The sequence below is a fragment of the Danio aesculapii genome, chromosome 12 (assembly GCF_903798145.1).
Source record: "Danio aesculapii chromosome 12, fDanAes4.1, whole genome shotgun sequence".
Classification (NCBI taxonomy): domain Eukaryota; kingdom Metazoa; phylum Chordata; class Actinopteri; order Cypriniformes; family Danionidae; genus Danio; species Danio aesculapii.
Window position 1 is genome coordinate 23,214,377 of NC_079446.1, and position 15,396 is coordinate 23,229,772.

A 15,396-nucleotide genomic window follows, 5' to 3' on the forward strand; every position below is an offset into this window, starting at 1 on the left:
ACACAAGAAAGCAAATCCAATTTCTGTATTTTCCATAGGGAAACAAAGAAAGAGATTAAAGGAAAGAACTGATCTCGGTGCATCTTAATTGCCCTGATTTACAGGCACAGTAAATTTGTCTTAATAACTCTGTTGAATGGCTTTAAACAAATGCACTGCGCTCATGCATGGAATATGAGTGCTATCGTGTGGATATGATTGAGATCAATTCATAAATACTCGCATGAAAATTTAGTTTGCATTTTAAATGGCAAACTGTCATAACCTCCCACCCGACCCAACTTATCTCCACTGGTAACACTGTTTATTTAGTGTGCCATCTTAACCTTTGAAGGATGTTTCTTGCTGTGAAATACTAGAGCAATAATCTTATTAGATTCACTCATACAACAATGAACACACACACACACGCACACAGAATCACATAAGGTCATAAATACACAAGCCTTATCGTGCAGCCATCTTATTCTGGCCGCTGAGTTCAGAGGGAATACTCAATTTTACCCACAAGGCCTGGTTATGTGTTGTGCTTGGTTGTTATGCATTAACAGGCCATAACAGAGCAAGAAAATATGAGAAACTCAGATATGTTGTGGATGCAAGTAAAGACCCTTATAACCCTTTTGTGTTTCCACTGTATGCAGCAGCAGATAAAGTTTGCTGTTATTGTTTGGGGGGAAAGACATGCATACAGTTGCAGTTTAAACATTCTTCGCTGTGAAATAAAATAATAAATTGTTTTAACTAACAGTATGTGACTGAAAAATTTAACAGAAATCATCAGCTTGTGATTCATTGGTGCTTTTCAGATTTTCTGGTCACTGTTTTAACAACCTTTAAGGTTTAATGCTGCAGTTCAACAAAGTGCATTTACTTACCTTTTTATTACTTTGAAGCAATGTAGTGTTTTATTATTGGTCATAGAAATATATGTATAAAAACTGGGTAATACTGTAGGTTGTTTTCAATCATGTGGTTCTGGTGATGCGCAAAATTCAGATGGTGGGCAGGAAGTAAAAACCGAATAGGTATAAATGCGATTTATACCATATTTCAAAATTGATATCAATAGAAAATAACCACATTTGCTGGGCATGATCCTTATATCATGAAGAGAGCAGAGTTTTCTACTGAAAATATATTTATACTGTATAAGCTATTGTGCTACATGAAAAAATAAATACTATAAACTGTCATGGTAATAATATTGTTGCTGTGGTATGACAATACTGTAGCAATAATCAAATTATTCAGGAGGCTTACAGTATTTATTACAGTTTATCAGTTTACTATGCTACTATAGCATTCATTAACAAAGAGTTGTACACATTATACACTTTACTATGTGGTTCAAAATCATGGTTATTATGAATTACTATTTTTTCCCTACGCGGATATCCTTCAGACATCACGAAATAACAGATGAAAGCACACAAAAGTGTGGACGCAAAGTCTACATTATTCATTTATTTTTGTAAGGGGGAAAAGCGCTCCACAATAATAACTGTCTAGTTTTGTTGCAGGGGTTGCATTTCTTTTTTGCTCTGTCGATGAACTTACTGTCCCATCAACAAACATTCACCGCTGCTGCTGAGCATATAGACGTTAATGTTACGGTTGCTTATTCCACCAACATGCCAGTAAAGACTTGGATTATTGCAAAACAAGATGGAGATTTCATTGCAGTGATTACATGACAGGGTAAATTATTTACATTCTGTATGGTGTTTGTATCTGATTTATGTACAACACATTAATATATTTATACACATAGCTAGGCATGTAAAATCTTTATCGGTGCTGTCAAATTATTGCTTTAAAAAAAGTTTGTACACATGGATGTATTTAATGAATGTTTTATTACATGCTGCCTTTTCTTCTGTTTTCAGCCAGTTTCTTGAACTTACTCCCCCTTTATGAGGTCTATAAAGCAGTTTGGCATTTCTTATTTTGGCCGATTTAAACAAACAACATAAAAGAGAAACATTTTGATGTTCTGATAGTGATTCCTATGTAGAAGAATCACTTCCTGCCCTCCATTTGAGTCTCGTGCACCATCAATGACGTCATGTGGAAACAACCTATAAGCATTGAGTATTTAATTTCCATGTTCTTTATGGATTTTATTTCCTAAAGTGTGTTAAGTAGTTTATTTATATATTTACCTTTTCATGTTTATGTGACAAATTGTGTAAGGGTAATGGTAAAGTAACAAAAAAACTTATTTTATACATGAGTAATGGAATGATGTAACTATGTCAGTTCCCTTGATAATAATAATAATAATAATAATAATAATAATAATAATAATAATAATAATAATAATAATAATAGTAGTAGTAGTAGTAGTAGTGGTTGTTGTAGTAGTAGTTAGTAGCAGTTGTTGTTGTTGTTGTTGTTGTTGTTATTGCATCAATAAGTGAAACTTTCATTTCTACAGCCTGGAATCAAGTTTTCTTGTTTATTAAAAAAATATACATTTTAACTCATCAGTGATGCATTAAAGTTATCATAAGTGATCTATTCAAACTAGCTGTTCAGAAATATTTTAGAATTACAATTCTTAAAATTAAGATTTTTATTAAAAAAATATTTTTTAAAAGGTCATATTTTGGTTTAGGGGGTCTCCAACAATAGGCTGATGTGCATGCGAGGTCAAACACTTTTTATTGTCTTATAATATGCATTTATTTTTATCTAATTATGCCAGCGACTCCCATATGATTTGTTCAGTGATTCATTTGTTCCCAAACCCCTCCTTAGTGTAAGGCTAATCTGCTGTGATTGGTCTGATGACTCACTCTGTTGTGATTGGTCGACTAGGTTCAGCGCGGGACAGAGAGAAACACCAGCCATGGCTATGAAGTAGTACACAGAGTATGTGAGAGCCCAATGCAGGAAAGCAATAAATCAATGCAGTTAAAGACCAGCATATTACACTACACTTAAAAATAACCCCAAGTAATAACAACAACACACATTTAGTATTAATCCACACAGTGGCAAAAGTTGAACTATTTTGAAAATTGGCCATGCCACGCGTGTGTGTCAACAGCTGATGGTGGCCATAGCAAAGGCAAACAGCAGAGGATTATGAGTTCAGAAACGCATTTGAATCAGTAAAGGAACAAGGACACGTCGCGTTTTCAACGTGGTTTTGGACGCAATATGCGAATAGTCCCATACAGATTTAACCTGAGAGATACAGTACAAGCACTGATCTATAATAGATGAGTGATTACAATTCGCGTGGAGCGATTACAAGTTAAAACACACAATTAAACACATACTTTGAAAACTACACTAAATGAGGCAACAATTTTAATGACACTTACATGTTATGATCCGGAGAAAAAAGAAACTGGTCCATATGAACTGTAACAATTACTGACAAAGTCCCTGTCAAAGCCTTACAAAGTCCCATATATAATAGTCTCTGCTGCTCCTTTCTTTAATAGCAAATGGCCTTCGAGTTTCATGTTGCAGCCAAGGTTATTGAATCAAAAATCAGAAAAATGACAGGAATACACACAGCACGCGGTTGGCTATACTGTGGTATTGTTGTGAAAATTAACTTTAACCCTTTACTCCCTGCAGCCGAATCTCCATCCATCAGTAATCGTGATCTTCGTGTCATGATCAGTCCCGTGATCCCTGCACTCCGCTAGTGTCTGAAGAGAAAGGCGTGTTCATGTTTTGAATTGCTTTTTGAAAATTGTTGGTTGGGTTTAGGAAAGTGGGTGGGGAGGCAATCAATAATATTGGTTGGGTTTAGGGATGGAGGAGGGTGGGTCAGTCGATCAGGCAGTCAGTCAAAAAGTCAGTCAACAGCAGTCTCTGGTGGGTTTATGCAAGAACAGCAGGCTCAAATGGCAATTGCGAGATAAATTTGAGATGCGTACACGGCGGCCTCTCGTAGATTTGCGAAAACAAAAACTGCAAAAAAACATACCTCCTGGGACGTATTTCGCAGTCTCCAGACATGTATATAGAGGTAAATTTTCAGAATGAGCCTGGGTTGATGATTTCTGAAGGATTATGTGACACTGTAGATCGTATTACATTTTGCAATAACCTAAAATAGAACACTTAAAATTCACAGTATTGTTGTTTTTTACTGAAATGCAAATCTCTCCCAAACTTTTTGAATGGTAGTACAGTATGTATGAACAAAGCATTTTGACTTCAATTCCAACACATCATCTATTTTGCAGCTACACTCTTGCTCTGTACTGTAGTTGGTAGCTTTAAAAAAAGTTGCTTTGGTTTATTTACATTTAGATGGTGCAACACTTCTCCTGTCCCACACCATATCAACAGATAGACATTGACAGATAAATAAATGATTCACAGAGAGGCCAGGCATAATGTATCACTCACAGATTTAGTTTTTACTATGCTGTACAGTATATACTGAGCTATATGTTTTATAGTATCAATAATTATAATAACCGGCTTTCTGCAGCCGTTGTAAACAAGTTTAAACCATTGCATGCTATATACAGATCATACCACATGTGACTGTAAAAATGTGAAATAATATATTTTATTATCAATTAAGATAAGACTATCTTAAATAAAGTGTCGGTTTATGTGGGTCTGACTGCGTTTACAAAAATATAGTAAACATTTTCATAATCATTTCATCTGGAATTTTAAAGCATTATTCTTCAGAATAATTCCAAAGAGCTCTATGCAAACAAAAGATCTTTTTGGGAGAATGTTGGCTGATCAATATTTATGTAGACATAAAAAAAAACAGAGCTACAGCTCAAGGGTGCGTCTGGTTAAGACTTTTAACATTAAACAGTGCTCATACTAACTCACCATACCTTGCAAAAAAGTTTTGCTTCTCTCACATAACACCATGGAAAACAAAAAAAAATGGTCTAACTTTAAGCTGCACATACACATTATAACCTCATCATTAAAAAATAATAATAATTTATCATTTAAATAATTTAAAGCTTGGTTTTGCCTCTTAAAGGGATAGTTAACCAAAAATGAAAATTAATGAAAATAAGTACTTATGCTAGTAAATTGTGATTTCTTAACACTGAACACATTGTATACTCCAGGGACCAGTCACCGGTGTGATCTTGCATGTCAAAGAGAGTTAATCTTGATACGAGCTATGATTGTTTCTATAAATACAAGTTCTTGTTTAGCATTGGGAAATTTGGATGCCTTAATCTGCAATAAACTATGATCTCTTCCGTTGAAGCATGACACATCTTCCAGTGGATCAACAGGTTTATCCTCCAGATTGATCAGCTTCAAATTGATTGACAGATTGGATCATTCAACCACACACCTCAAAAAACTTTAGACATGTTTAAAAATCATCAGGAGCTCATGAGTAGATCAGCTCGCAAATTACTCTCACGTGGTACAAGCCACAACCACATACACATCAACTATTTCTGTGCAACTTCTCTCAATGCGGGGTGGGGGGAGAAATCCAATTGTATCTCACTGCAATTTGTAACTTTAAGATTTTAGTGGCTAATTTGTATGAATTTGTACGACAGTTGGGTTTAGGGGTGGTATTTGGTGCCATGCATTCTTTTAAAAATAGCACATTTTCACTCAAATTCGTACAAATTAGCAACTAAACTGATAAAACACAAAATAGTTATGTTTTCTCGTGAGATCAGGCTGGAGAAATCCCATATGAATTGGTATAACAGCAAAAAATGGATGGCATCAGTGTTGATTACTTAGGAATAAAAGGGTCTTCAAAAAGACCTCAAAGACCACAAAGAGGAAGAAGTCTACAAAAACATTTTAAAAGGCTTTAGCTATCCCTCGAAGTACTTTTCAGAGCATCATTAAGAATAGGAAAGTGTAAGGCACCATCAGCACATTGCCTAGATCAGGCCGTTCAGCCAAATTGGATGACAGTGTCAGAAGGACAATGACAAGAGAAGCTACAAGGAGGTCAAAGGCAACTTTGAAAGACTTATACGGTTTTATTGCTGGGTCTGCTCAGTATGGGCATCCCAAGCTTTGCACAAAGCTGGCCTTGTATGGTAGATTGGCATAAAAAAAATACAAATAAAAAAAATTGGCATTTCATTAAAAAAGAAAGAAAAAAAAAGTGTCACATCCAGTCTTGTTTGCACTATTCAAAACACATTTGGAAGAATCTGATATCGTCTGGCAAAAGAATAAATCTGATGAGACCAAAATTGACTTTTTGGACTGTTCTCCAAGTGCTATGTTTGGTGAGCAGCAAACATGGTATTAAGCACGGTGGTGGCAGCATTATGTTGAGGGGGTTTTTCTCTTCAGAAGGCACTTGGCTATTGGTCAGGACTGAAGGGAAAAAGAATGCTGCCAAGTGCATCCAAAATCTAGAGGAAAACCTGCAGCTGTCAGCTGGCTGTAGACGAGCAGGTAATTCACCTTCCAATGACCCTAAACATGCTGCCAAAACAACTACAACAAAATGGCTCAAGGATAAGAAGGTCAATGTCCTTGAGTGGCCAGGTCAGACCCTTGACTTAAATCCAATCGGAAATCTGTGGATGGAGTTGAAGAGAGCTGTTTATTGCCACACACCAAAAGATTTTGACTGAACCTGTGCAATTTAGCAGGGAAAGATGGGCAAATATTCCCCAAGGTGTGCAAAGCTAGCACAAGCGTTTTTTAATGATGGCTGAGATTAAAGCAAAAGCCAGCTTTACAAAGTATTAAATCAAGGCACTGATCACTTTTCAAACCCTGTTAATGCTTTATTTTAACTAATATGAAGAACTGTTTTTTTCTGTCATTGGTTTAATCCTGCAATATCAAAACTGTAAATAAAGCTGAAAACTTTATTTGGAAAGGGGTTTGATTTCAGGCAGTATGGAAAATAAAGTAACTACTTTTAAAGGTGTGTGATGAATTTTTTATAGGCATTGTCAATGCTCTAACTCATTTACGGTTTTAAATATTCATATACTGTTTGCTGAATTTTTTTTTTGTATTTAACATTCCACTGATGGGAACATCAGAATCATTTAGCTCCAAATGTTGCCATAAGTTCTACTAGTTTGAGTTTTGCTTTAGCATTTGTATACACACATTTTGATGTGAAATAATTTGCTGCACTCAAGAAAATGTAATTTCCTTTTCTCCACAGAAAATACTGCTGACCTCAAATCAGAAACAAGCAACCAATTTTATCCCCACAATAGACAACCTTGCAGTCTAAGTGCTTTTCGATATATTTGTGCAGGAAGCCTTGCTAGAGAAAGAACCTTTGTTTCATGCTAAAGTGTCATTACAAGAAGCCTGAAGCCTTATGGTTGGTACAATAACATCCTAGACAGGGTGTTCACCAGCCTACAACACCACCAAGGTAATGTGACAGGTAAAAGGTCATTCAAATCAAAAACACTAGCCAGTTTGGAGGGTTATGATTCATAAAGTATATTCTATAATTTCTTTATGTCATCACTATCAAAACACTCCTCTAATGGCAGCCTTTAGCAAAATAAAGTGTTTAGAGTGTTTCAAACATTTAAAAGACACATATTTAAATTCCAAACATAATATATGATAATATAAAAATATACAAGACTCTCGCCTTGACTTAAAATGTGACCGATGGCTTGTAAAATTTCTAAGTGGTCAGTAAGATAAAACTTTCTTTGTTCATTTCAAATACTGACCCTAGATGTGTTAAATTTAATCAATGCACAGATTATTTGAATATTTACAGTTAGGGAACCCTTTTTCAGGTTTAGGGAAGGGAAAGGGAGCGAGGACTCAAGTGTAGGAAAATTATGGGTTTTTATTAACTATAAAAATAAAAACAAAAAGGCAACAAAAACAACCCAAGGGGGAAAACATTAACAAAAAGACAAAAACAAACTGGACTGGTATGGCAGGGAAGAGTAGGGCTGGACAGGATTAGACAAGGCTGAACAACACAGGACAAGGCGATAAATGGCGACGAACTGGCACAGGACAGCAGACATGAGAAGAATATAAGCAGAACACAAAAACAAACACACTGAAAGAAATAAGTTCGGCAAAATTGTTGCAAACAATTAATCTATGTTGAATTTAAACAAATTCAATTTAGTAATGTTCAACTTAATTTGTTAGTTTAAATTAAATCCAAATAAATTGTTTACAAAACACTTAACTTAAAAATATTTAGTATATCCAAGGAAGATTGGAGTAATTTTTTTAGTGCAGGTGAACACAATAAACTAATAATGGGTTAACAAGGAGGGTGGGACTAGACAATAGACAGGAGAGCACATGACACAAAGACAACACAAGCTATGTGCTCACAAAAAAACATTAACCGCGTCTTCAAATGAAACTCATTACATGGCCGAGTGTGAACACAGACCACATACAAAAAACAACGGCAACACAGACAGAATGCAAGACACGAGTACATGATAAATAAAACACTAACTGTGCATTCACACATGCGACATGCAGGTGCCAACTGAAACCAACTAAACTGAGATTGCTGAGAACGAAACATCATGCCGGTCATGACGATGCTCATACAAAGACAAAGACAGACAATGACAGAAAATGAGTGCTCGACCTGAGAAAACTCGAGCTGAGCACAACATACAAGACATGATTAGTAGGGTTTGAACCTACACTGGTCTCACGGTCTCTCGGTTCGGTTATGATTATCATGCCATCGATTTAGTTCAATTCGATATCCTTGTGCATTGACGATGCTTTACATACATTAGATTTTTTCTTCACAACACATGAATTTTATTCAAATCTATAAATATATTGATATTTATATTTAATTTGTAATCCAATTTTGTCCTTTAATGCAAGCAGTCAGATATATGAACTGTACCTTTAATATGACCTGCTCAATGAAAACACTCTTTTTGAATGTTTCAAACAAAACTCCAATATATGCACAGAAGACAGCATGAGCATTTAAAGCAAATAAACTAATGTAAATACTATCCCGCTTACTTTTTGAGCACTGTCAAGTGAGTTCTTATGCTCCTATGATTGATCATTGTCTTCACCAGCTCAGCAAAATAGGCTGCAATTGGCTTTAGAAATGAAAGTGCTGTTCACCGATGAGTGACGCGGGAAGAACAGCTGCGGTTACAGTCTATACGTGCATAATATGCGATTATCACAGGTAATCCATAATAGACACAGTGGAGAAAACTCGCACCTTAAGGCTGATTTATACTTCTGCGTCAAGCGCACGCGTATGCTACGGCACGGCCTACGCGTGGACGCATAACCCTTGCCGTGGCCGTGGCTGATGCGCACCTCTCAAAAAATGTAACTACCCGTTGCAATGACGCGTAGCGCAAGCTCTGTGATTGGTCGGCTTGGTAGCGCTGACAAGTGTGGTGGAACCAAGAGCCACGCAAGCCCGATGGAGCGATTTTTTTACAAGTGTGGAGTTTTGTTTTGTGTTTACCTTATGGTTAAAGTTGTTGCACGTCCGCCGGTTCCCGTCTCAAAATGAGCGAGTTTGAACCACTTGTACATTAAGGAATCGTTCAGAAAAAAACAAAACACCAGTGAAGAAACTCGACACAGAGGGACACAAACACCTCACTGCCAACTAGCGTTTCGGAAGTGTTGTTGCAGAGCAACAGAAACAGCGGGCAGGAGTATGAATGCACAGCTACAGTCACTTGACGGAGTGGCATAAACCAGGAATAAGGCACGCTCGTGTCTGGATCCACAAGCATCGCTTTAACAGCCAAGAGAGGAAAAGTTACCTCACGAACACGCCAGTGGGTCAAATGTCCAAATGACTCCAAAACAAGAATTAATAAGAGCATGTGGTAGAATCCTGACACCCTTGCAAGCATGTAAATTAACTCTAAACTAAAATAAATGAAAGCCCAGTAACTCTAAAATCAATCCGCTTTAACTGCAGCTGAAATTATATTCTGTGGTTCAGAGGGGGAGCTCATTATTTATTAGACATTAACATTTAACAATTTACCGTATTTTCTTGTAACTTCTTTTTTTTCCCCTGCATTTAATTTAAGTCAAGCCACCTTGCTGCGGTAGCAGGACAATAGTATCATTACCTGATACTATTATTATAGTTCAATACCTGCTTACAGGAAAACAAGTTCAATTCCCCTTTAACAAGTTCAGTGCCATTAACTGGATGTTATTAGAGAACATAAACTGTCTGAGACTGTAAATAAACATGAACCCAAAAATTATTGTTTAGCAAGATCAAGAAAACTTCAATTTATCTGGATATTACACTCATCGCCAAGCAGCTTCTAAAACATTACCTAAAGAATACAAGATTGAAGTTGTAAATTAAGCTGGAAAAGCTATTTGGAGAGGGGATTGATGTCAGCCATTTTGACAAATAAAGTATCTATTTTAAAGGGGTATGATGAATTCTTATAGGCATCATGTGGCTCATTTATGGTTTAAAATATCTTTATACTGTTTGCTGTTTTATATCATATTTAGCATTCCAATGATGGAAACTTAATACTTAGCTACTTAAATAATTTAGCGCAAATAGTTGCCATAAGTTCTACTAGTTTGAGTTATTTACTAGTTTCAGTTTTGCTGCACGCTAGAAAATATAATTTCCTTTTCTCCACAGAAAATACTGCTGGCCTCAAATCAAAAACAAGCAACCAATTTTATATCCAGAATTTTAATAAAATCCATCTAAAGGTTACACTCATGGCCAGGTAGCTTCTAAAACATTACCTAAAGTATGTTTTGAACTTTAATCAATCCACCCATACATCAATTAATCATATGAAAGTAGTAAGGCAAGAACCAATTCAATGTTTGGTACAATCCTGTCTGGATGATTCCTCCGCCATCTATGATAAGTCAATTTCCCTAACTTTTGACTAATCTGAACGGCTGAAACCAGTTTACTTTATGAACTGAATAGATGTAATTACACATTATTTTGGTATATTTGGAAAATAATCTTTGACTTTTTGGAGAATCTAGATGGCGATTTTTCTTGATATGATGGACATTGAAAGTATATTGATTAGACAAATATGTTATTGCTGTATTATTTAATATTAGTATATATATGTGTGTGTGTGTGTGTGTGTGTGTGTGTGTGTGTGTGTGTGTGTGTGTGTGTGTGTGTGTGTGTGTGTGTGTGTGTGTGTGCGCGCGTGTGTGTGTGCGTGCCTGCGTGTATGTGTGTGCGTGTGTGCGTGTATGTGTGTGCGTGTGTGTGTGTGTAATTCTTTTTTTCTTTCAAACTATATTGAGTTATTTTGAAACTATATTATTCTTGCTGTATTTTTGTTTTTGCTTTATTTATTATTTATTTATTTCTATTTTTGGTAAGACTTTATTTTGATGGTCCATTTGAGTATTAGTAGACTGTCTGTTTAATATCTGTTGATACTGCTCCTTCAACTGACATTTAACTGACTATAAGAAACTTTGCAAGTACATGTCAACTTCCATTAACCCTAACTTAACAGTCTACTTATAATCTTATGAGAATTAGTTGACATGTAGATGCAATGTAACTAAATTCAACAAACGGGCCATCAAAATTAAGTGTGACCTTATTTTTAGCTAAAGTGAAAAATGTAATCTTTGTCAATTTGTATGACAATGTTCAAAATAAAAATTTTTGTTCAAAAAAAACATAATGACAATTTTATTTATACTGTATAGGACAATTTTCAACAACTTTTGTCGACCAATGTGCTTTCCAACAAATAAACAGAAAGGAAAGGCAAACAGACAGCAACAAGCAAGTTAAGAAACAGTCACACCTTCTAATGGCTAAATGCCTTTGAAAACAGAAAGTCTTTAATCTAGGGTTAAAGATATTGGTGGAAGGTGCTTGTCTTATTGATGGTGGTAAGGCATTCCAAAGCCTGGGGGATGCAATAAAGAAACCATGATCTCCCTTACATTTAAGGGTGCACTCACACTATGCTATCCGAACCAAGACTAGACACGTTTCCCGGTTCTCTGAATCGGGCACAGGTGCAGTTCAGTTGGCCGGCCCTGGCCCAGTTGGAAGAGGTGTGCCAGAGCACGGCTCGATTGGGAATGGCGCGGTACGCCTGTATTGTGAGTGCAAAGTGCGCCTGAGCCTGAAACTGAAGATGCAACATCCCTTAAGGAACTGTTTCATATGGATTTATTAATCATTCTAACTTTTCAATGAACACATAAATTATGAAAGATACAAACCTCCAGCTGCACGTCAGATGCACCTTCAGCAAACCTCCTAATACCTGCAGCACGAGGACTTTTATGATAATTTATGCGCGTCAAAAGTTGTGGATCTGTTCGGCAAAATATTTGGCTGCGTGTCACTGCATCCCAAACAACTAAAATGATATAACTAAAGCAATCTCCACTGTACTGAGCAAGAGCACTTCTCTTCCTGTTAAACTGAACAGTTACATCATCGATGATGTAAGCATGCTCAGGTTCAGAAAGTAAAGATGCAGTGTGAGTGCAGGCCGTCAGGGGAGAGGTGAGAGGGGACAACCGTGTTTTGGCACGGTTCAAGGCAACAGTGCATAGTGAGAGTTTGCCTCTCAAGTCTCAATTTCAATAGTATAATGCTGTGTTCACATCAGATGCAGTACATGCGGATATATTGTGCTATTTGCGAGTAAATAGACGCATGAACATTTTGAGTTTACTCACTTCATTTGCGCATCAAATTCACTTCACAATAGACGTAGATTCGCATCATGGGCAGAGCATCTGTCTGACTCTAACTTCGTTGCTAAATTGCTAACATGGATTTTATTGAGAGAATAACTGTGTTTATGTGCTTTGGGAAGACTGAAAAACAGCGTTGATTCGTTTGGAGCCATGCCTGAGTACTCTTGATCCTTTCAAAGGTGCAAACAGCTCTGTGAGCTCATAAACTCCTCCAGAAAGTATACCTGGATGATGGAAGCTTTCAGTTGTGCTTCCGACTGAGTCGAGCCCAGTTTGATGAACTGTTGACCGGTGTCAGCAGGAGGATTTTCCCCCAGGACCCCAACAACAGGTGCTATGACATAATCATGCCACTACAAGGGAAAGCTCCTGATTGGTTAATGCGGCATGAATGTTCGCTGAAGTTCAGATTTTCCAACTCGAGCGATTCGAGCGCTAAGCGCATCAATCGCACAAAACGATCAATTCTCGCTGCATCATTCTCGCCACCTCATTCGCATGTATCACCCCGCAGGATGTCTATTTGCGTCTTTGCATTGACTTAACATGTAAATCACTCATGCTTGAAGCTTCTTCCGTGTCTGGTGTGAACGCAGCATAAGGCTGCAGACCTGCACATGCAAGCTGAGACATGCAATCTCAGACACAAGAACTCAATAGGCCTAGTTATGTCACTGGGAGGAGTAGGATTAGGGTTAGGTGTACTCATCAAAAGCATTGCATGCAGCCTCAGCTTGCACTTGCACCTGGTCTGCAGCCAGACTCTTCTCCATTTAGGGACACAAAACTTGCAGAGTACTTTCTTCCCCACAGGTAAGCTAAACTCAAATTATCAGCAAAGTTTAGCTCGTTACTGTCTAGCCCAACGCAATCTCACGGCAATTCGTAACTTTTTGATTTAGAGGCTAATTTGTATGAATTCATACAATCTAATTCATAAAATTTAGTATGATTTGCTCATCACCCTATGACAGTTGGGTTTAGGGGAGGGGTTGGGTGCCACGCCTCCTTTTTAAAATCGTTCATTTTCATAAGACTCAATTCATTCGAATTCGTACGAATTAGCCACTAAGCTGACAAAACGTAAAATACTTAAGTTTCCTCCTGAGATGCGGCTGTCTAGCCCCATTTGAAACACCATAAATTTGGTAAGAATAAGAAATGACACATTCACTGATGTAAGAGGGCTTTTTACAGGTGCTTTATGCTTTATTTCTGTAATTTCACTATATGACAACAGCTACTCAAAGGATACTTCTCCTTTAACTAATGACTAAACTTTTTTTTTAATCAAACTGTTTCACAAAAGCTTTACATAACAACCTGTAAGTTAACTGTGGTAAGAAATAAATGCAGTGAAAACTGGCCTTATATAAACAAATATTGATTTATTTGAAGTGCGGTGGAAAAGAGAAGCTTAACAATTGATAACAGAATCACAGGGCTTTAAAATGAAACAGCAACTGCACCCGCAAATAAAGCCGTTCAACAAGGAGTCCATTTTACACCCAAAACTGAACATCTGAAAAATCATTCAAGCAAGCACAACCAGCACTTGCCAAGTCGTTTCATGGCCTGTTGCCCAGCTAGTCGAGAGAGGCCCATGGCATCTCGATTTTTGGAAAGCATAGAATTTATCGTGATTTTAACTTCACACTTCCCTTTGAGGAAAGTGTAAAGGAATCTGTGTTTAGCACACATAACACCTTTATCTGAGCCGCTGTGCAGAAACACCATGTTCTCCACCAGAGGAGGTCTAGCTTCTGGGTGCAGTAGATTCAGTTTCCACTAGATGCAGACAAGGAGAACAGACTACTGACTGAGCAAATGTCTCCATCCACCCCATAATTTAAATCAGCCTCCGAGGATCAAGGAAAATGAGATCTACTACAAAGAATTTTCCACACACAGAAAAGAACGAAGATTAAATAAACTGTGACATTCACTTATATTCTAACATTTGTTAATGACATCTTACATTTTTTGTTTATTATTTTAACCAAACATTCTCATTTGTACAATACATATGTATCAAGATAAGTACAATAGTAAATCTGTAACATGCTACTGCCATTTCTAATAACGATCTGTCACTTTAAAAAGTAAGTTATATTTGTGAATTGTCAGAAACAATATTACCAAAAAATCAGTCTAATATGCTGTTTGCTGATGAAGAAATATTTTTATGATGAAATGGTTGTGCTGGTTGTTATTCTTGATCAATCTTCATTTAATGTGACACAAAATGTGGCTATTTTATGTGTACAAACAAATTACCTAAGAAAAACTAATATGTTTTAGAAAGGGTTGCTTGGAAACATGCTTTACTGTATTTCTGTCATTTCACTCTGTGACATGACAGCTGATAAGATACTTCACCTTCTGGGTAGTAACTAAGATGTTTTGATTTATCAAAAAGTTTTTAAAAAGCTTAAAGTTCCATAAATTAAAGTCATATGCCTTTTAAACAATATGGGAGTAAATGTTGACAGTTTGAATTTAATTTTAGTGACTTTTTCTCAAGAATTTATTTGTCCATATCTAACTAATAAAACCAACATTATAATGGTGCAGTATGTATGGTATGATCAACCTATTGATACTGCAGTGATATCGCAGTCCAAAATCAAAATATTCAATTGTTTCGTTTTTTTCCACCTGGCCCCTCCCAACTTTGAACAGATTGACAACACAAACAGAAACAAGTGTCTCTGACGATCAAGCCTAGCACTT